Genomic DNA, 21,601 nt, shown 5'->3' with positions numbered 1-21,601 from the left:
AGATAGATAGATAGATAGATAGATGGGATAGAGAGCTAGATAGATAGATGGGATAGAGAGCTAGATAGATAGATAGATGGGATAGAGAGCTAGATAGATAGATAGATGGGATAGAGAGCTAGATAGATAGATAGATGGGATAGAGAGCTAGATAGATAGATGGGATAGAGAGATAGATAGATAGATAGATGGGATAGAGAGCTAGATAGATAGATAGATAGATGGGATAGAGAGCTAGATAGATAGATAGATGGGATAGAGAGCTAGATAGATAGATAGATGGGATAGAGAGCTAGATAGATAGATGGGATAGAGAGCTAGATAGATAGATGGGATAGAGAGCTAGATAGATAGATAGATGGGATAGAGAGCTAGATAGATAGATAGATGGGATAGAGAGCTAGATAGATAGATAGATGGGATAGAGAGCTAGATAGATAGATAGATGGGATAGAGAGCTAGATAGATAGATAGATAGATGGGATAGAGAGCTAGATAGATAGATAGATGGGATAGAGAGCTAGATAGATAGATAGATGGGATAGAGAGCTAGATAGATAGATAGATGGGATAGAGAGCTAGATAGATAGATAGATGGGATAGAGAGCTAGATAGATAGATAGATAGATGGGATAGAGAGCTAGATAGATAGATAGATGGGATAGAGAGCTAGATAGATAGATAGATGGGATAGAGAGCTAGATAGATAGATAGATGGGATAGAGAGCTAGATAGATAGATAGATGGGATAGAGAGCTAGATAGATAGATAGATAGATGGGATAGAGAGCTAGATAGATAGATAGATGGGATAGAGAGCTAGATAGATAGATAGATGGGATAGAGAGCTAGATAGATAGATAGATGGGATAGAGAGCTAGATAGATAGATAGATGGGATAGAGAGCTAGATAGATAGATAGATGGGATAGAGAGCTAGATAGATAGATAGATAGATGGGATAGAGAGCTAGATAGATAGATAGATGGGATAGAGAGCTAGATAGATAGATAGATGGGATAGAGAGCTAGATAGATAGATAGATAGATGGGATAGAGAGCTAGATAGATAGATGGGATAGAGAGATAGATAGATAGATGGGATAGATGGGATAGAGAGATAGATAGATGGGATAGATAGATAGATGGGATAGAGAGATAGATAGATGGGATAGATAGATGGGATAGAGAGATAGATAGATGGGATAGAGAGATAGATAGATGGGATAGATAGATGGGATAGAGAGATAGATAGATAGATAGATAGATGGGATAGAGAGCTAGATAGATGGGATAGAGAGCTAGATAGATGGGATAGAGAGCTAGATAGATGGGATAGAGAGCTAGATAGATGGGATAGAGAGATAGAGAACTAGATAGATGGGATAGAGAGCTAGATAGATGGGATAGAGAGCTAGATAGATAGCTAGATAGATGGATAGAGAGCTAGATAGATGGGATAGAGAGCTAGATAGATGGGATAGAGAGCTAGATAGATGGGATAGAGAGCTAGATAGATGGGATAGAGAGCTAGATAGATGGGATAGAGAGCTAGATAGATGGGATAGATAGATAGATGAGATAGATAGATGAGATAGATAGATAGATGAGATAGATGAGATAGATAGATAGATAGATGAGATAGATAGATAGATGAGATAGATAGATGAGATAGATAGATAGATGAATAGATAGATGAATAGATAGATAGATGAATAGATAGATAGATGAATAGATAGATAGATAGATATATAGATAGATATATAGATAGATAGATATATAGATAGATATATATAGAGGTACAAATCAGCCGGCACTCACTCGTCTATTAAGCAGCTTGCCCCGGTGCCGTAGTCCAAATAAATGCATATAGGTCCAAACGTGGAAAAAAAGGCACTCCAGAGGCACATGAAATAAGCAAACTTGTATTGAAAGTGTGACGTTTCGGGGATAACCCCTTCCTCAAGACATAACCATATATCTTGAGGAAGGGGTTATCCCCGAAACGTCACACTTTCAATACAAGTTTGCTTATTTCATGTGCCTCTGGAGTGCCTTTTTTTCCACGTTTGGACCTATATATATATATATATATGTTGAAAGATAAGCCCGGCACTCTGTTTGTAGTCCAGATTTAGCCCCGGTGCCTCCAGTGTGGAAATCAATAGTAAATAAAGGAGTCTGCGGCACTCAAGGTCTTATCAAAAAGCTGATTGTTATTGAAACATCAAAACAGGGATGTTTGATGTTTCAATAACAATCAGCTTTTTGATAAGACCTTGAGTGCCGCAGACTCATTTATTTACTATATATATATATATATATATATATATATATATATATATATAGCATCACATGTCCATCCCGCAACAAAGTCACTAGTATAGACAGGACCAGCACACTGTAGTCTAGTCAAAATGCAGTATTTACTCCATATGTGTGAATAAAGATACATGGCTCAGCATATACTCATCGTTAGCAAGCACAGGGAAACACAATAGACCTCCCGAACAGCTGTTTTCGGACTTAATCCATCATCAGGGGAACAGTCATCAAAAGTGCCATAGTGCCTTGTGCAAAAAATGCCTGTATAAAGTGCCAAAACCAAGCTCACTTGTGTGCTCTATTTAAGCACACCTACTGGTGCTTACCTGCCGCACCTGTGATCTCCACCACCGCCCCCCCCCACCCCCTCCCCCCGATGATCGTATCCACCACCCTGCCTGTCTGGGTCCCCCGCCGTTGGAACGCAGTGGTGCAATGTGAATTGGTACTATGATGTGGCCACGCCCCTTCTCCACAAAGCGATGCCCCTACATTTTTGATGGGCGCACACCGACTTTGCTTTACAATATGGGAGGGGGAGCACCAATGCACTTTCTGACAAATTGTCTAGTTCCATCTCTGGTGCAGAGTGTCCGGTATAGCTACACAGCCCAGCAGCACTGTCACCCCCCCCCCCCCACATCCCCCTCCCTCCCCCCTCGCAGCACTTTTGTAGTGTCCAAATCAAGGCTGAGTTTTTATATTTAAATCATTAATAAGAACCTTAATTCCGATGGAACCCAGAAAAGCACAGGTAGGACCCAATTTTGAAAAGTGAGGGGTCCCTGGGACCCACTTTTTTTTGGGATCATCGCGATCACTCCCTGGAGTGCTGAGGTGCCGGGAGCATAGCTCCCAGACCCCAGCGCCCTACGATCCCCCGTGAGTGGCGCACGATCCTGCAGCTTGGGGCGCTCGTACCGGCTGCCGCGGCTTGCCACCTCTGTAGTGCTCCGCTCACAACGGCACACACAGCGCTGCCACAGGAGCTGATCTCCTGGCTGCAGTGGTTCCGCTCTTCCCCAGCACACCGGGGGGGGGGTTCCCTCACTGCCGCGGTAGCCGGAGAGGTCCATACATTTTAAAGATGTCACCTAGCGCCAGTATACACCACCGTTCAAAAGTTTGGGGCCACCAAGACAATTTCGTGTTTTCCATGAAAACTCAGCTATTTATCAAATGAGTTGCACAATGAATAGAACATATAATCAGGACATTGCCAAGGTTAGAAATAATGATTTTTATTTGAAATAATAATTTTCTCCTTCAGACTTTGCGTTCGTCAAAGAATGCTCCCTCTGCAGCAATTACAGCATTGCAGACCTTTGGCATTCTAGCTGTTCATTTGTTGAGGTATCTGAAGAAATATCACCCCACGCTTCCTGAAGCTCCTCCCACAAGTTGGATTGGCTTGATGGGCACTTCTTGCGTACCATACGCTCAAGCTGCTCCCACAACAGCTCAGTGGGGTTGAGATCTGGTGACTGCGCTGGCCACTCCGTTACAGACAGAATACCAGTTGCCGGCTTCTTCCATAAATAGGTCTTGTATAATTTGGAGGTGTGCTTTGGGTCATTGTCCTGTTGTAGGAGGAAATCCCTTTTACCTTGTACAAATCTCCCACTTTACCAGCACCAAAGCAGCTCCAGACCATCACATTACCTCCACCATGCTTGACAGATGACGTCAGGCACTCTTCCAGCATCTTTTCACTTGTTCCGAGTCTCACAAATGTTCTTCTGTGTGATCCAAACACCTCAAACTTCGATTCATCTGTCCATAACACTTTTCTCCAATCATCCTCTGTCCAATGTCTGTGTTATTTGGCCCATATGAATCTTTTCCTTTTATTGGCGTTTTCTTTGCCACTCTGCCTAGGCGGCCAGCATCCCGGAGTCGCCTCTTCACTGTAGACGTTGACACTGGCGTTTTGCGGGTACCATTTAATGAAGCTGCCAGTTGAGGACCTGTGAGGCATCTATTTCTCAAACTAGAGACTCTAATGTACTTGTCTTCTTGCTCAGTTGTGCACCAGGGCCTCCCACTTCTCCTTCTGCTCTGGTTAGAGCCTGTTTGTGCTGTTCTCTGAAGGGGTTATGAACCACAGGTAGTGGTTCATTCCTGTTTACCGTATTTTATGTTTATAGTTGTCTTGCAGGCCAGGATTTCCCGTTGCTCTGGTTTAAGAAGATTCTTGTTTGCTGCCAGTGGTGAGTCTGTGTAATTGCAGCTCGTTCCCATGTGTTCAGCCTCACCTGTCTGTTGATTGCACCTCTCAGTTGTGCAGCAGGGCAGCTGCACGACATAATTAATTAAGACTCTGTTATATTTTGGCTCAGTGCAATTCACAGACGCTGGTGATATTTCCAGGGTTCCAGAGTTCTGAGCTAGTCCCTGCCAGTTCCTGAGCTCCTGTCTAGCAGTGTCTGTCTAGCTGCTTCCAGTGTCAGTTCCTGAGTGTCAGTTCCTGTGTCTGATTCCGTGTCCTGCCATGAAGCATTCCTGTCCAGAAGTCCTGTGGCTTTGTCTGTGCCTGGTCGAATATCTGGCTTCTTGTTGTCCACCAGTCTGTCGTTTGGGACTCTGCCTGTTCTCCAGTTCTGAGAGTCTGTGTCGGCTACATTGGGGGTTCCTGTCCGTTTGCCAGTATTTGTACCGGTTCCGTGAGTAGCGGCTTTGCTGCATCCGTCGGCCTAGGCCGCAGTATTCTTTAGTTATATTTAGTTACTGGTGTTTTGCAGAGGGTTCTGCTTATGCTGTCACCGCCGGTATGCAAAAGTATTGTGTCGTCGTGTGGACAACATTTCCTTTGTTGTTCTTTTCCTTTGGCGGCGTGCCGCACATATATTTAGTTTTAGGGTAGTTAGTAGCCCCTAGCTTTCTGTTTTAGTTAGAGGTCCGCTTTTTATTATCCTGTCTCTATTCACGCCTTGTTTCACACCAAGACCTGGGGGCATCGGAGTTGGGCAGACATAATTCGCCCTTCAAATGCGGCTGCCATGGGCCCAAGAACCCATAGTTACTCAGGCGTGAACTGACCACAAGGGTAAAACAACGGAGGTAGGGTGCTAGTGGCTATTTCCACACCACACCTTATTTCAACGTCACGTTCTGGTGCTCAGGACTCACTACGCAACATCTCCCTTGTTCTGAGCACCAGGAACCTAACATTATCACCAGCCATACCACAAAAAAGAAAAAAAAACAAAACTTTTTTTGGCCCAGTCCAGTGTCTAGTCTAGAATCCAGTCTTGTCAAAAATCCAGTCCTGTCTAAAACTCAGTGTGCAGAATCCAGTCCGGTGTTTAGAATCCAGTCCTGTCTAAAACTCTGTGCAGAATCCAGTCCGGTGTTTAGAATCCAGTCCTGTCTAAAACTCTGTGCAGAATCCAGTCCGGTGTTTAGAATCCAGTCCTGTCTAAAACTCAGTGTGCAGAATCCAGTCCGGTGTTTAAAAATCCAGCCCAGTCTTGTCTTGTTTAAAAGTCCAGTCTAATCTTGTCTTACAATCTTGTCTTGTCTAGTTTGAAATCCTCCTATGCAAGCCCTGCAAGCATCTCTCAGCCCTGAACTCTGCTTTCAGTGCTTTGAAACCTGAGTGGCTGGAAGTTTTGCAGCAATCCTTAAGGCAACTGCAAACCTTCTGACCAAATTTTTGCTTATTTTGCCAGAAGTTGTTGAGAGTTCATCCTATAAAGAGACTCTTGCTCACAGTATGGTGACAAGTGAATCCTCAGGTTTAATTAAAGAGAAAAGGTTTAAAAGTTTTCCACGGCCCAGGCTAGTCTAGAATCCAGCCCTGTCTAAAACTCAGTGTGCAGAATCCAGTCCGCTGTTTAAAAATCCAGTCTTGTCTAGTTTAAAAGTCTAGTCTTGTCGTGTCTAACAACAATCGTGTCTAACAACAATCGTGTCTAGTCTTGTCTTTTTTGAAATCCTCCTATGCCTACTATGCAAGCCCTGCAAGCATCTCTCTCAGTCCTGAACTCTGCTTTCAGTGCTTTGAAACCTGAGCGGCTGGAAGTTTTGCAGCAATCCTTAAGGCAACTGCAAAACCATCTGACCAAAATTTTGCTTACTTTGCCAGAAGTTGTTGAGAGTTCATCCTATAAAGAGACTCTTGCTCACAGTATGGTGACAAGTGAATCATCAGGTTTAGTTAAAGAGAAAAGGTTTAAAAGTTTTCAGCGGCCCAGGCTCTCAGAATAGGAGCGTCTGCATCGCAGAATCTTAGATTTATGCCTATATTGTGGGGGTTTAGGCCACTATTTGCAGACCTGTGAGTTGAGCAAGCCAAAGTGTGGCGACAAGTCATGCCCTCTGGCCAAGTTGAGTCAGGATACATGACCTACTCCTGTCAACTGTGGCAGAGGTGCTTGTCACACAACCCACACTAAAAAGCTCTCTGTCCTATAATTGGGGTTTTTGGGCTAGGGAGCCCCATTATAGATTCAGGAACCAAAGGAGAATGTTCCTCTCCTCTCTTGATTTTCCTGTGGAAGCAGAGTTGCAAACCCCTGGAGCCGGGCCCGATGCCCAGAGTCCTGGAGCCGTGCCCAATGCCCAGAGTCCTGGAGCCGTGCCCGGTGCCCAGAGTCCTGGAGCCGTGCCCGGTGCCCAGAGTCGTGCCCGGTGCCGAGTCCTGGAGCCGTGCCCGGTGCCCAGAGTCCTGGAGCCGTGCCCGGTGCCCAGAGTCCTGGAGCCGTGCCCAGAGTCCTGGAGCCGTGCCCGGTGCCCAGAGTCCTGGAGCCGTGCCCGGTGCCCAGAGTCCTGGAGCCGTGACCGGTGCCCAGAGTCCTGGAGCCGTGACCGGTGCCCAGAGTCCTGGAGCCGTGACCGGTGCCCAGAGTCCTGGAGCCGTGACCGGTGCCCAGAGTCCTGGAGCCGTGACCGGTGCCCAGAGTCCTGGAGCCGTGACCGGTGCCCAGAGTACCGGGTGCTCTAGGTTATAGAGGGACATCGAATATTATAGCTCAGGTGTCAATACCAGAAGGGGTCTCAGAAGCTGTTACCCCAGGTAAGGACTTGAAAAGAGCAACCCCAGAAAGGGTATCTAAAACCATATAGTTCCAGAAGGGAACTCGAGAAGCAAAACTCCAGAAGGGATCTTTGAAGTAATATCCCCAAGTGGGGTCTCGAGAGACGCAGCCCCTAAGAAGGGTCTAGAGGTCGCTTCCCCAGGAAAGCACTTAAGAGGCATAGCGTTAGTGGAGGTTCTGAAGGTTATAGCTTCAGCAAAAGTCCCGGAAGTCATAGTCCCGAGAGAAGTTTTTACTGGAACCGACGGCCCGGTCCCAGTAAAAGAATCCGAGGTGCTGACAGCAGCGGGGTTCCCGAAGGCCACTGCCCCAGCGGGGTTCCCGAAGGCCACTGCCCCAGCGGGGTTCCCGAAGGCCACTGCCCCAGCGGGGTTCCCGAAGGCCACTGCCCCAGCGGGGTTCCCGAAGGCCACTGCCCCAGCGGGGTTCCCGAAGGCCACTGCCCCAGCGGGGTTCCCGAAGGCCACTGCCCCGGGTGGGGTTCAGAAAGTCACTGCCCCGGGTGGGGTTCAGAAAGTCACTGCCCCGGGTGGGGTTCAGAAAGTCACTGCCCCGGGTGGGGTTCAGAAAGAGTCTCAGCCCATTGCTTTGACTACAGGATGTGCTTTTCTGTCATCTTCTAAAGTTTCGGTACCTAGGGGAATGCAACCAATCTATGGTCTGCTCTCAGATTCCGAAACTGATAAGGTTTCTTATATGCCGGGGCACTCTGGTAGGAGACGGAAGAAGCATCTGATTGCTCGACCTATATGTTTTGAAGAATGTTATGAGCCAGAGATTTCTTCCTTTCCTGGTGTCGCCAAGCAAGCACAGGGTAAAAAAGAAAAATAAATTTCTCTTTCATCCACTAGGGGACACTGGAGTCCTATACAATAGGGGTGTGAAGCTTGCAACCGGAGGTGTGGTACAATCTAAAATTAGCATTGCCTGCACAGCCGGTTCCTCCCCCTTCACATCCCTCCTCCCTCAGTTTAGAAAATTGTGCCGAGGTGGTAACAGGCACTGAAGAGAGCTCCTGCTCCATGAAGTTTTGTTTATGTATTTATTTATTTTTAATCCTTTATGACTGGCCCAATCCCTCCTAACTAAAGGGAGGGTGCAGGTCTTAAAAGACAAGATGGTAAATGCCCTATCCCACCTAAATGAAAGGGGGTGCAGGCTTTACCAGAAGTGAAAGCTGCGTCCCCCTAATAAAAGGAGGACAAGGTTCAGGATTGAGAGACAAGGATTCCTTCTAAAGGGGTCTGCATCTCTCTCAACATACAACTGTGAGTACTGGTTGTTTTATTGCAGGCGCGCCGGACAGCGGTCAGTGTGGGGCGGGATCCCCTGTCAGCAGGTGCCGCTACGGGGCCCGGGGAGAGGAGGAGGAGAGCGTTCCCGGTGCATGCCGTCTAAAACATAGTGCCGCGCGGTTGAGATCCTTCAGTCGCGTGTGGGGGAGGCCAGCGGGGAGCGCACAGTAGATAGCGCACTTTAAGTCTTCCCTGCCAGCAGAGAAAGACGCCGCTACGGGAGCTGTGAGAGCGGTCCCGGCGCGCGACGACCAGCGGGAGATTTGTATTACAGCGCTGTGGAGCACTTAACCTCAGCCGCCGGAGGCGGGGAGGAGACGCTACAGCGAGCACGAAGCTGAGGAGAATTCCTCAGCCGCGTGAAGACACGGCCATAGAGTGTAAGCAGGGGGGCTCACCAGTGGAAGATCCCCCTTCTAAATAAAGTGTCCAAAATTTTTAATTGTCGGCCATCTTAAAAATCATGCAAGCATGGAGTGCACCTCCCCCTATTATAGATTAATAGTAACACAGCGCACCCTGCTGGTGAAATGTTATATGAGAATCTCCTGAAGAATATAATGGGATTATGAGGTCTTTTCCAAGGAACTCTATTACAAAGAGCCTACAGAAAATACGTAGAAGCAAGTGAAGCCAACTCTAACACCGTAGCTGACGTACAGTTGGGTGTGAGGCGGTTGCAAGTCGGCTGGTGTAAAGACAAAAGAAATTAAATATTTTTAATTTATTTTTTATTTATATTTTCTTCTCTACAATATAGAGATATTTCCAGCCAGGCAACTCAATACCTTTTGCTTCCGTCACATATCACAGTCTTTCTCTTCCTAGTTTAAAGGGTGAAAGCGCTGCGACGCGGTCTGGTAAGGGGTTTGGTCAACATGTCTAAAACACCAACCAAGACATCCAAGACCTTTTATGTTTGCATGTAACGGAATGAGCATGCGGATGGCAGCTCCGAGGTGTGCGATTCCTGCTTAGACAAGGACATTCCACCTGAGAGCAGTGCTCCGGCTAGGTCATGGAAAAATAACCTTGCAGATAAAATCTCCAATGAGATGGCGGACTCCCGCACGCAACAATCAAAGGCTGCAGGATTCTCAAAGACGATGGAACACGTTCTCATCAGGTTAACGCCGCCCGCACAAGCCGTAACAAATGTATGCAGGGCAGTTAAAAGGCCTAATCCTCTTGTACCAGAAGCAGAGGAGAAAAGGGTCTTCTCATTGATACAGAAGCGGAAGAGGGCTTCTGATCCTGGGAACTGGCTGCTTGCTGCAGTCTTTTTCCCCTCCCTATGCCCCGGGGCAGAAATGAGGAGCCTTTCGCTCGCTTTCCTTTATTGGAACGAAAGGACTGCGCCTGATAATACGGCGTCTTCTTATTTTGAGGGGCGACCTGGGGTAAAAATTTGGATTTTCCAGCCGTTGCCACAGAGTCTGAAAGACCTACCCCAAATAACTCCTCCCCTTTATAAGGCAGCACTTCCATATGTCGTTTGGAATCTGCATCACCTGACCACTGTCGTGTCCATAACCCTCTTCTGGCAGAAATGGACAGCGCACTAATTCTTGATGCCAGTCGGCAAATATCCCGCTGTGCATCACGCATATATAGAAATGCATCTTTTAAATATTCTATAGTCGGTAAAATACTGTCCCTGTCTAGGGTGTCAATATTTTCAGTCAGGGAATCCGACCACGCTACCCCAGCACTGCACATCCAGGCTGAGGCAATCGCTGGTCGCAGTATAACACCCGTATGTGTGTAAATACATTTTAGGATACCCTCCTGCTTTCTATCAGCAGGATCCTTAAGGGCGGCCGTCTCAGGAGAGGGTAGAGCCACCTGTTTTGATAAGCGTGTGAGCGCTTTATCCACCCTAGGGGGTGTTTCCCAACGTACCCTAACCTCTGGCGGGAAAGGATATGATGCCAATAATTTTTTAGAAATTATCCGTTTTTTATCGGGGGAAACCCACGCTTCATCACACACTTCATTTAATTCCTCAGATTCGGGAAAAACTATAGGTAGTTTTTTCTCACCGAACATAATACCCCTTTTAGTGGTATTATCAGAAATATGTAAAACATTTTTCATTGCCTCAATCATAACGTGTGGCCCTACTGGAAGTCACATTCGTCTCTTCACCGTCGACACTGGAGTCAGTATCCGTGTCGACGTCTGTATCTACCATCTGAGGTAATGGGCGTTTTAGAGCCCCTGATGGCTTTTGAGACGCCTGGACAGGCACAAGCTGAGTAGCCGGCTGTCTCATGTCGTCAACTGTCTTTTGTAAAGAACTGACACTGTCACGTAATTCCTTCCAGCATCTCATCCACTCAGGTGTCGACTCTCTAGGAGGTGACATCTCTATTATAGGCAATTGCCCCGCCTCCACATCATTTTCCTCCTCATACATGTCGACACACCGTACCGACACACAGCACACACACAGGGAATGCTCTGACAGAGGACAGGACCCCACTAGCCCTTTGGGGAGACAGAGGGAGAGTATGCCAGCACACACCAGAGCGCTATATTAATATACAGTGATAACCTTATATAAGTGTTTTTCCCTTATATAGCTGCTATATGTTCAAATATCGCCAATTAGTGCCCCCCTCTCTTTTTTACCCTGTTTCTGTAGTGCAGGACTGCAGGGGAGAGTCAGGGAGACGTCCTTCCAGCGGAGCTGTGAGGGAAAATGGCGCCTGTGTGCTGAGGAGATAGGCTCCGCCCCCTTCTCGGCTGCCTTTTCTCCCGCTTTTATGAGGAATCTGGCAGGGGTTAAAATTCATCCATATAGCCCTGGGGGCTATATGTGATGTATTTTCGCCAGCCAAGGTGTTTTTATTGCTGCTCAGGGCGCCCCCCCCCTAGCGCCCTGCACCCTCAGTGACCGAAGTGTGCTGAGGAGCAATGGCGCACAGCTGCAGTGCTGTGCGCTACCTTGGTGAAGACAGGATGTCTTCTGCCGCCGATTTTCCGGACCTCTTCTTGCTTCTGGCTCTGTAAGGGGGCCGGCGGCGCGGCTCTGGGACCGGACTCCATGGCTGGGCCTGTGTTCGATCCCTCTGGAGCTAATGGTGTCCAGTAGCCTAAGAAGCCCAATCCACTCTGCACGCAGGTGAGTTCGCTTCTTCTCCCCTTAGTCCCTCGATGCAGTGAGCCTGTTGCCAGCAGGTCTCACTGAAAATAAAAAACCTAAAAACTAAACTTTTCACTAAGCAGCTCAGGAGAGCCACCTAGTGTGCACCCTTCTCGTTCGGGCACAAAAATCTAACTGAGGCTTGGAGGAGGGTCATAGGGGGAGGAGCCAGTGCACACCAGCTAGTTCTAAAGCTTTACTTTTGTGCCCAGTCTCCTGCAGAGCCGCTATTCCCCATGGTCCTTACAGAGTTCCCAGCATCCACTTAGGACGTCAGAGAAATTTAGTTACTGGTGTTTTGCAGAGGGTTCTGCTTATGCTGTCACCGCCAGTACGCAAAAGTATTGTGTCGTCGTGTGGAGAACATTTCCTTTGTTGTTCTTTTCCTTTGGCGGCGTGCCGCACATATATTTAGTTTTAGGGTAGTTAGTAGCCCCTAGCTTTCTGTTGTTTTAGTTAGAGGTCCCCTTGTTATTATCCTGTGTCGGTTCACGCCTTGTCTCACACTAAGACCTGGGGGCATCGGAGTTGGGCAGACATAATCCGCCCTTCAAACGCGGCTGCCGTGGGCCCAAGAAACCATAGTCACTCAGGTGTGAACTGACCACACGGGTAAAACAACGGATGTAGGGTGCTAGGGGCTATTTCCACACCACACCTTATTTCAACGTCACGTTCTGGTGCTCAGGACTCACTACGCAATATCTCCCTTGTTCTGAGCACCAGGAACCTAACAGAAGGGAGTAGTACAGACCGTTGTAGGAAATGTTCAGTTTCTTGGCAATTTCTTGCATAGAAGTAGTCTTCATTTCTAAGAACAATAATAGACTGTCGAGTTTCACATGAAAGTTGTCTTTTTCTTGCTATTTTGAGAGTATTATCAAACCCACAAATGTGATGTTCCAGATACTCAACTAGCTTAAATGAAGGCCAGTGTTATAGCTTCTCTAACGAGCAAACCCGTTTTCAGCTGTGCTAACATGATTGCACAAGGGTTTTAAAGGATTTTCTAAACATCCATTAGTCTTCTACCGCGATTAGAAAACACAATGTACCATTAGAACACTGGAGAGATGGTTGCTGGAAATGGGCCTCTATACAACTCTGTAGATATTCCATTAAAAACCAGACGTTTGCAGCTAATATAGTCATTTACCACATTAACAATGTATAGAGTATTTCTGATTAAATTTAATGTTACCTTCATTGAAAAAAACAGTGCTTTTCCTTCAAAAAAATAAAATGTAAAGTAAAAAAAAAAAAAAAAAGTAAAAAAAAAAAAAAAAAAGGAAATTTCTAAGTGACCACAAACTTTTGAACGGTAATGTATGATCCGGTGCATCTGAAGATGTGAAACAGACCACTACCTCAGGAGATCCAATTGAAATGTTCTGGCATGGAACCTTCTGTACTAGAGCGCCTGGTCGTAAAACCACTCGGACCACATCCTGGAGCGTCCTTGCCTTGTCCTCTGGGAGGAACACTCTCTGAGCCACTGTATCCAGAAACAGCCACTGAGTAGGCTCCTGTTCCTGGGAATGTTCCTCAGAAGTAGGGACTTCTGTAAATTGAGGATCCACCTATGATGTGACAGAAGCTGAATAGTGCGGCCTATATTGAGCAATAGAAACTCCCTGGATCTCACCTTTATCAAGAGCTCGCCTAGGTAAGGGACAATATTGATCCCCTGGACTCGGAGCTGGAACATTATCTCTGCCATCACCTTTGTGAAGACCCTTGGAGCTGTGGCCAGGCCGAAGGGTAGCGCCTGGAACTGGTTGGGATCGTTCAGCAGGGCAAACCGCAGTTAGGTAATAAAAATAAATAGCGCTAGTGGGTCATAGATGAGATAAGTATATCAAACAACATATTTAATACTTAATAAAATCAATATAACATCTATATGGAGTAACAATATATGATGAATAAAATATTTAAAAAACCTTAATGAAAAAGGATTTTAGGAAAAAACCGCAGGTAGGCCTGATGGGGTGGCCAAATCGGGATATGGAGATGATCATCCTTTATATCCAGCAAGACCATGAACTCCCGTTCTTCCAGACCCGCAATCACTGCTCACAAGGATTCCATCTTGAACTTGAAAACCTTTCCTTAAAGGATTCAAGGATTTTAGTTTCAAAATGGGTTTTACAGAACCGTCTGGTTTTGGTACCACAAACAGGATGGAGTAGTAACCCTTTCCCTGTTGTTGTAGTGGCACTGGAACAATGACTTGGGACTGGGCTTACTTTAGCTGCGGCGGCGGGGAGCTGCTTTCAGTGGGTCCTTGGGCGCATGTGTGGCTTCCGGAGGTCGGGGGCCGGGTGCTGCGGTGGGTAGTTGCTGCAGCAGAGCCCTGTATCGGTGACTCAGTCTCAGGAAGTCGGGGCCGGAGCTGGGTTAGCTAAAGTGCTGCAGCTGAGAATGTCCCCAGTGCTGGGGGTGGCCATGTTGGAGACCTGAGATCTGCCAATGAAATCCACACTCTGTATCCAGCCAATCCAGTGTAGTCTTCCCTTATAAAAGGGAGGCTGGCTCAGGGAGAGAGAATGCCAGTGCTTCAAGTTACTTTCCTGTGAAAGGTGCTCCAGCTCTATGCTCCCAGGCTGCTCCTGGTTCCCCAGTTTCGGTTGCTATTATCTGTCCATGACCTATCACTGCTGCAGTCCTGTCACTTATCCCGTCGCCACTCATGGAGGCGCTCACGGGGATCCCGGTCGTTAAGGGGCTTCTGGTGGTAAACAGTGGTTCCTGCGAGCGTCTCGCAAGCCCAAGCCACAGTCTTCATTTCTTCAAAGTCAGTTTCTCAGCCTCGTCTACCAGTCACAAGCCAGACTTTCAGTTCTTGAAAAACCCAGTCTCCTTCAGCCTTGTCTACCAACCACAAACCACAGTCTTTCAGTTCCTCAAATACCGGTGATCTTCAGCTCCATTCTTCACCTCGTTTAATCACAGACTTCAGTTCATTATTCCGTGTCTTTCAATTCCTCAAGTATCGGTGTACAGTTGTTTCTTCATTAAAAACAGTTATCCATCTACAGAGTTCTCATTCTTTTTATGCCCTCCAGCCAACTCTAACACCTACTAGTCCTCCATCTCATGAGGAAGAACTACATTCAACCTCCTCGTCTACTTCCTACACAGTCAGCTGTCCTCCCAGCCCAAGCTCGATTGCCAATCTACACCGATCGTGACCACGCAGCCGAGATACCACCTTGAGATTCCCTCAGGGTGGGGAGGCACCATCTTGCCAAGGCCCTAGTGGAAGCTGAACTGGTGCTTTGTTCCCGAGAACCTGTGGTGGCGGTTTTCTTATCTTGTCTCTGGTGCCTCTCGCCGCATTTCAGGTGCCTCTGGCTCTTAATCTGAACCTGGTAGTCCGGAAGGACTGGGTAGACCTCCTTGGGTAGGAACGCCTAGCCAGCTGGGCCCCAGAGGGGAGAAACGTGGATTTACCTGCAGTAACCTTTGAAATCCATGTATCCAACTCAACCCCGAATAGCCACTCCCCTGAGGAAGGAAGATACTCCACACTCTGCGCTTGGAATCTGCGACCGCTATCCACTGACGCAGCCACAAAGTTCTGCGCACCGACACTGCCATAGCAGTAGACCTAGCGTTAATAGCGCCTTTCCCCTTGAGAGAGTCACTCAGGAGGCGTGCAGTGTCCTGAATGTGCTTTATAGGAGTCACCAGGGACGTATCTCCCACAAGGCTTTCTTGAATTTGGGCCGCCCATGTATGAATGGCATGGCATGTGTCATCCGGCAACCCGCTATCACAGGTCTTTGTGATAAACCAGCCGCTGTGTAAATAGACTTTAATGTAGTCTCTATTTTCCTATCCCCAGGGTCCTTTAATGCAGAGGAGCCAGGGACTGGTAATAGCACTTTCTTTGATAGGCGAGAGACTGATACGTCTACTGCCGGGTCTCTCCCCAGTGTTTCCTGCCTTCTGGAGTAAATGGGAAAGTGTGCAGAAACCGATTTGTCACCTGGTATTTTTTTTATCAGGATTTTTCCAGGTTAACTAAAACATGTCATCTAGTTCCTTAAGCTGGGTACACACTGGCAGATATATCTGCTGTCCAATCGATCTGCAACTATATATGCAGATGGGGATTGTTCATACACACTGAAAGATGCACTAATATATCTGCAGATATATTGCAGCTGCTGTGTCTTTCACAGACATATTGCTTGTACACACCTGCAGATCAGCAAAAGATATATTGGACAACCAACTGATTGGCCAATATATCTGCCAGTGTGTACCCAGCATTGGAATCAGGGAAAGGGACACTTTTTTTTCTGTACTAAGAAAAACGACTGCTGTACTGCAGCGTCTTCCAAAGGGACTTTTATCACATCCCTGATAGCAAGTATGAGGGGCTTGATACTCTGTGCAGGTGGTTAATCCTCTGTAATAGGATTCAATTCCTCCTGTACCTCGGTAAATCAGGCAGCCCACGCTTATGTGGCCCTGAACTAGGGAGGGGGGGCTGTTTATCATCTGCCCTTCCAGCTAGGTCTGCTACAGCCTGCTGCAGTTGTTGTGTCTTTTGATTATTAGCAGTGAGCTGGGATGACATGGCTGCCATCATGGTTTTTATGGCACTGAGCCAGGATGCTCCTGACCCTCCCCCCCTTCCCCAGCCTCCTCACTAACTTGGAAGGATTGGCTGCATTGTTCACATGAGAGGGAACCATCCGCAGAGGGAGAATCTGGTGTGACATACACTGCATAATTGGTGTTTTACCATGTTTACAGTACACACACGTGTATATATAGCAAGCCTGCCCTTACTGTATGTGAGAAGGAGACACAGAGAGAGAAGAACAGCACACCCAAACCTGTCAGACTCAGTATAACACCGGAGTCTTGTCCTTTTTAGGACACTATAGTGTGTATAATAGCGGCTCTCCCCCATATTTACACCCCTGTACCAGTTTCCTGTGTGTCCCGAGTGTCTGGAAGACCCGTCTGTCCTTGCTGCTGCAGCTGCAAGCAGAGGAAGGCGCCAAAACGCCGCTGCACCCGCTTTAGGTAGCTCCGCCCCCTATAATGGCGCCAGAGATAAGCATATATTTATACTGGCAATGGTCTCCTAACAGGTGTAAAACGTAACATGAATGCCTGTTTCTACCACCGCTGCCAGTCTACACAGGGAATTATAGCGGATTCCTCCGTGGAGCGTCCCCTGTAATCGTGCCGCACCAAGAGCCGGGAGGACCCCTTGGGGGTCCTCTGGTTTGTACTCACCACTCGTCTCACCTCCCGGCATTGCTAGGTGTGTGCGGCTTGCTGTGATTGCGTTTGGTAAGGTGCAGTGCCCTGCGGTACCAACAACGGTGATCCTGCAGCGGGGAAGCGGCTCTGATGCCTGAAGAGACCGATAACCCCCCCCCCCCCCCCCCCGTGCAGGTCTACGGTTATGCTGTATGGGCAACAGTATACCGACAATAACAAAGTTTAAAATAAACTGAAGAAAAAATCCTCTGGAGCTCCAGAGTGGCATCCTCTCCGGAGGGCACATTTTACTAAACTGGCTTATATATTATAGATATATTAATATATCTATTAGCACACGCCGGTCTATATGGTTTATGTATAGACCGGCGTGTGCTAATAGAGACACTCAGGGCATCTAATACCATAGGCTGAGGTACTGCTAGCACACAGTATGGCTGCTGGTGAAAGTGACATGATGTGAGGGGGAGAGCAGGAGTATAATAGGGGCTGATGTCTCCTGATGTATGAGATACACCAGAGAGTGTGAGGAGGAGACTGGTCATATCTCTGGGCTGGTAACACACAGTGACATGATGTGAGGGGAGAGCAGGAGTATAATAGGGGCTGATGGCTCCTGATGTATGAGATCCACCAGAGAGTGTGGAGAGGAGACTGGTCAGATCTCTGGGCTGGTAACACACAGTGACATGATGTGAGGGGAGAGCAGGAGTATAATAGGGGCTGATGGCTCCTGATGTATGAGATACACCAGAGAGTGTGGGGAGGAGACTGGTCAGGTCTCTGGGCTGGTAACACACAGTGACATGATGTGAAGGGGAGAGCAGGAGTATAATAGGGGTTGATGGCTCCTGATGTATGAGATACACCAGAGAGTGTGGGGAGGAGACTGGTCAGATCTCTGGGCTGGTAACACACAGTGACATGATGTGAGGAGGAGAGCAGGAGTATAATAGGGGCTGATGACTCCTGATGTATGAGATACACCAGAGAGTGTGGGGAGGAGACTGGTCAGATCTCTGGGCTGGTAACACACAGTGACATGATGTGAGGGGAGAGCAGGAGTATAATAGGGGCTGATGGCTCCTGATGTATGAGATACACCAGAGAGTGTGGGGAGGAGACTGGTCAGATCTCTGGTCTGGTAACACACAGTGACATGATGTGAGGGAGGAGCAGGAGTATAATAGGGGCTGATGGCTCCTGATGTATGAGATACACCAGAGAGTGTGGAGAGGAGACTGGTCAGATCTCTGGGCTGGTAACACACAGTGACATGATGTGAGGAGGAGAGCAGGAGTATAATAGGGGCTGATGTCTCCTGATGTATGAGATCCACCAGAGAGTGTGGAGAGGAGACTGGTCAGATCTCTGGGCTGGTAACACACAGTGACATGATGTGAGGGGAGAGCAGGAGTATAATAGGGGCTGATGGCTCCTGATGTATGAGATACACCAGAGAGTGTGGGGAGGAGACTGGTCAGATCTCTGGTCTGGTAACACACAGTGACATGATGTGAGGGAGGAGCAGGAGTATAATAGGGGCTGATGGCTCCTGATGTATGAGATACACCAGAGAGTGTGGGGAGGAGACTGGTCAGATCTCTGGGCTGGTAACACACAGTGACATGATGTGAGGAGGAGAGCAGGAGTATAATAGGGGCTGATGACTCCTGATGTATGAGATACACCAGAGAGTGTGGGGAGGAGACTGGTCAGATCTCTGGGCTGGTAACACACAGTGACATGATGTGAGGGGAGAGCAGGAGTATAATAGGGGCTGATGGCTCCTGATGTATGAGATACACCAGAGAGTGTGGGGAGGAGAATGGTCAGATCTCTGGTCTGGTAACACACAGTGACATGATGTGAGGGAGGAGCAGGAGTATAATAGGGGCTGATGGCTCCTGATGTATGAGATACACCAGAGAGTGTGGAGAGGAGACTGGTCAGATCTCTGGGCTGGTAACACACAGTGACATGATGTGAGGAGGAGAGCAGGAGTATAATAGGGGCTGATGTCTCCTGATGTATGAGATCCACCAGAGAGTGTGGAGAGGAGACTGGTCAGATCTCTGGGCTGGTAACACACAGTGACATGATGTGAGGAGGAGAGCAGGAGTATAATAGGGGCTGATGTCTCCTGATGTATGAGATACACCAGAGAGAGTGGGGAGGAGACTGGTCAGATCTCTGGGCTGGTAACACACAGTGACATGATGTGAGTGGAGAACAGGAGTATAATAGGGGCTGATGGCTCCTGATGTATGAGATACACCAGAGAGTGTGGGGAGGAGACTGGTCAGATCTCTGGGCTGGTAACACACAGTGACATGATGTGAGGGGGAGAGCAGGAGTATAATTGTGGCTGATGGCTCCTGATGTATGAGATACACCAGATAGTGTGGGGAGGAGACTGATCAGATCTCTGGGCTGGAAACTGTGACATGATGTGAGGGGGAGAGCAGGAGTATAATTGGTGCTTGCTGCCGGAGACCCTGGCGGCCACATGGTTAATAGCAGCCGTGGCACTGAAGGGGTTAACACTAAGTGTCCGGCGCCATTTACAGGACAATAGGCTCTTGGCGCCACTTTTAAAATGCACTGATGCTAGGCACCAGGTATTGAAATGTAAAAAAATCATCATCGATGGCGCGCTGCTGCGGCCCGGATCCTCTCCAGTGGCAGCGAAATGGTAAACCCCCGGCGCGTACACACACCAGCGCCAGAGGAGAGAGTGCTGCAAGGCGCCGCAGCTGGGAGACCAGGACCTCCGGCTCCCGGTGTATGCGCCGGAGAAAGGAGCCACAGATGACCAGATTGCGCCACAGATGGGGGACCAGGCTAGCCGGCTCCCTCTGCGGCGGGAGGAGACAGGTGCTGAGGTCCAGGAGCTGGGCTCCCTGCGCCTCAACATTGCACAGGTACAGGGCCGCGGCGGCCAGAACGAGCGTCATGGGCTGCCGGGCTCCAGGAGGGAGCAGACACTGACGCCATGGGTGCGCCACTCACAGGGGACCGGGCTAGCCGGCTCCTTAGCGGCGGGGGGCACATAGAGCGATATGCACTGAGGTATGGGAGCTACAGAGGCACAGAGCCGCCGGGCTATCAGATAGGGGGATTCGCCGCAGCCTCAGATCTGGGTGCTGCGGCGAGGCAACAGATTTTGGCCACACTGGGTGGTGGTGGGGGGCAGGTAACAGTTAGCCCCTGCTACAGCTAGCCCCCCACTCAGTGCACCCTGCCGACCCCTGGGGAGAGGCCTAGCAGTCAGGCTGCAGAGCTAGGGCAGCTGAGCGCTGGGCACAGTACAAACAAACCTAATAATGTATTGAAATGTATTTAATATATATAGTATGGTGAGGCACTGCAGTGCCTGGGTATGTGGAGCCTGTGCAGGGCACTGGCTCAGTGTACATATAGGCAACAGTGTGTATAGTGTATTTGAGTTGTATTTTAAGTGAAATGCACTTACTTGGTGGTGTGTCCCAGGAGGGGGGAATCCATTACTGTGCAGGCTGATGGATTCCTCCAGACCTTTTCCCCAAAAACGTAATCCCTTCCTCTCTAGCCTCTAACATAAAAGTAGCATGGGTGAGAGAGGAAAAGCTCAGCTTCCCAACAAGCCGAGTGGTTTTCTTGAGCTCCATAGAGATCACCCTCGGTGAACAGAAAACCCTGACAGAGGATCTAGGCTGCCCATCTCTGGAGCCCGAATTCAGGAAGCAGCTGGTGAGCTAGGTCCCGGGCAGATTCCTGGAAGTAAGTTTCAGCAGGAAAACTTTCCCCCAGCCCAGACTGATCATCACCAGCGTGGATCCCAACCCTCCAGGATGGGACGGTCAAAGAAGAGTGACCACTCCCCACTGTCCATAGAGGACAATGGAAGCTGTGCATGTGGCCAAGGTTTGCACAGCTCATGAGTAAATAGTGATTGGTTACCCCCTGTGGTACTGTGTGGAACATGGACATAAAAAGGAGGCCTGCGAGCCTCCAGAGTGTGTTATACCATTTGCGTTCTGCTGTAAACATCTGCAGTATTGCAGAGTCTTTTTTAAGACTATTTTGGGCAAATAAACATCTTCTGCCTCAAGATGACCGCTTCATCTTGCGACCTGCAGAGCTAGGCGAAACCTAGCTCAGTTTTCCGGCTGTCCGGGGTACACTCAGTGTCCCCAAACTCCGCCTTCCGCCAGCTACCGTGCAGAGGTCTAGACAAGCGACAAGTGTGGAATAGTCAGCACCACACAGGTGTGGTAAGACAATGTGTCGACGCATACAGAGCAGAACCGTGGTTCCAGGCACCACGGCAGGGTAGGAGTCTGGTGGTGGCATCATAGTCGGTAACATGCGATTACTGACGGTAAGTGGGAATCCCCTATCTGGCCAGGTACTGTGTCACCTAAACATCCATTTTGTGACTGGAGGCGGGACTCGAGGTGGTGAGGGCCCTCTTACGGAACCGTCAGGTCACAGTGCTGATGGCTCCTGACTCACCCACTGGAAAAATACACATTCATTAGTTTGTCCTGACAGAGGAGGGTGTA

General features: G+C 48.5%; 2 protein-coding genes across 2 annotated transcripts in view; one reads left to right on the top strand and one right to left on the bottom strand.

Moving 5' to 3' along the window:
• The window catches only part of LOC134984055 (zinc finger protein 260-like), a 112,188-nt gene that overhangs the window by 40,399 nt on the left and 50,188 nt on the right, over positions 1-21,601 (top strand). The window lies entirely within an intron of this gene.
• Positions 1-21,601, bottom strand: part of LOC134984061 (zinc finger protein 585A-like) — a 176,099-nt gene that overhangs the window by 144,107 nt on the left and 10,391 nt on the right. The gene's annotated exons all lie outside the window — the stretch shown is intronic.

Source organism: Pseudophryne corroboree, assembly GCF_028390025.1.
Source record: "Pseudophryne corroboree isolate aPseCor3 chromosome 3 unlocalized genomic scaffold, aPseCor3.hap2 SUPER_3_unloc_33, whole genome shotgun sequence".
NCBI classification, from domain to species: domain Eukaryota; kingdom Metazoa; phylum Chordata; class Amphibia; order Anura; family Myobatrachidae; genus Pseudophryne; species Pseudophryne corroboree.
This window is presented reverse-complemented; position numbering and strand designations above follow the sequence as displayed.